Genomic DNA, 2,177 nt, shown 5'->3' on the forward strand with positions numbered 1-2,177 from the left:
CTGTGGGATCTATTTGGTGCACAGAAAGACCAGGAATCGGGCTGGAGGTTTCTCCACACTGGTTGCCTTCAGAATGTTCACCCAGGTTCTCGATTGCACCAGTTCTGTTAAAAACAGGGAGTGGAAATGTAAAACAATGGTGTCCTCTGCAAACTACTCCACTGTCAACAAGGAGACAAGAAAATATAGACATTTATATTGGTGCTAACAAATGTTGTCACAGACAGCATTACGAAACACAGTGAACATGCATGTCTTTTCCCTAAATTATCTCAAGATTCATCTAGGACAACAACTACCACTTCTGTCAATGTGTAAGACTTCCTGTTCATTGTGTCCAAGTGAAATATGCTCGAAACATTTCGCTAATACTTACACGAAAACGTTCTTACGTGAATTTTCATGGAACGCATCATTTTACAGCCAGGATTATACATATACACATGGGTCCCAGTGAAAGGTTAACGCTAGAAAGCAAGCTAGATTTGACCCACAAAGTGGAACGACTTCATGGCATGTAACAACAGCTACTCCTTGGAAAGTCAGCAAACGGTTGCTAAAAGTCAGAACTGACTCAGCAAACACAACACATATACATCAGTCGGCTTCAGGGATTCAAACCACTTTGGAACGACTCAGCAATTTTCAACATAAATGAGAAAAGTGTCCAGATTGTATAGCAATCAAAACTGTTGCTTTAATAGAATTTGATTTGATAATGAAACAATCACTGGTACTGCATTCAAGGATGGTGAGCAAACCACCAATATGAACGTGTTGCTCTACACACTCCTGCAACCCCAAACACTTGCATGGATACCAAGAGTCTTATATCACAGTCCGGATATGTTGTAGGACTGTGGAGATCAACAAACACTTAGAGCTGTGCAGCCTGCCACCATATCTGAATGGCACACTACTGACAGTTTCTTAATTGACTCACAATTTAAAAGGAAAGAGATTTGACTGTTGGGAAATGCATATGCAGTGCGGTGGTGTAGGATAAATGACCCAGTTGCCTCTAGGAAAATGTACACAGTTCCCTCAGCATTGAAACCGATGCGATGGCAGTTCACAACAACATGGAGCTCATGGAAAAATGTACATCGCAAGGAAGACCTTGATGACCAGTGAAAGATTCCTTGTCACCGAGATAGTGCTCTGTTCTCTAGAAGCTCTGATGATTGACAGGTGTGAGTTCATTTACATCAAAATCATGACATCAAACTTGTCAGAAATCCAGTAAAACTCTCAGAAAGGCACCCACAGGACACGTCTCTCAGTGCATGAAAGTGTCCCCTGAAATCAATGCTATGCTCAATGCACTAATAGAGGCCCAAGGCTTTTTTTATTCACATGAGAAATGAAAGCACAGTTTAGTGCACAGAGCTTTGTATTAGGGGAATCCTGGATGCATGAGCTCTATATAGAAGGGGACCATGCCTTTTACTTTACAGAGGGTTCCCATTGTTCACTCCATACAATCAAGCACAGTTGATGAGTAAAATATTTTTGTTCACTAAAGGAATATAAAACAAACAAAAAAAGGAAGATGCCATTCATACCGACTGAAGCCAGGTTTCTCAAGGTTTCCGTCATCACGTCTCTGTAGAGTTTCCTCTGAGCAGAAGCCAGCAAATCCCACTCTTCGTGGGTGAAGACCACAGCCACATCTTCAATGATCACTGTACCCTAAAACATCCCACACATTCTAGGTCAGCAAAGCAGCGCAGACTCCAAAATGTCTAAGAATAAAAGGTGAGGCTGCCATTCCTAGGACGCTAGAATCCACAGGTACATAACACCAGGTTCTGTGCTCTCGCGAGATCTGCTCAAAGAACACCAATTGGCTTCCTCCTTTCACTAACTCACTGACTGCATCTTGTCACAAAAACTCCGCGCAGCCTGAAATAGACTCTCCAAAATTTTACTGTGAACGACAGCAGTCTATCACTCTCTGTGTATGGTCTACAACAATTATAAAATAAACCAGAAATGAGAGAGATGATCAGATCACATTCCTGTTGTGAATAAGCCATTCTATCTCCTTACATAGACCAACCACAACCTCCACAAGCAGGAAGCACTAGGTGGGGCAGGGGAGGCCCTAACAATTTATTGCAACAAATGCACACATCCCAAAAGAGGAAAGAGCCAAAATCAACACATTAACACAG

Source organism: Chrysochloris asiatica, unplaced genomic scaffold, assembly GCF_000296735.1.
Source record: "Chrysochloris asiatica unplaced genomic scaffold, ChrAsi1.0 scaffold00446, whole genome shotgun sequence".
NCBI classification, from domain to species: Eukaryota; Metazoa; Chordata; class Mammalia; order Afrosoricida; family Chrysochloridae; genus Chrysochloris; species Chrysochloris asiatica.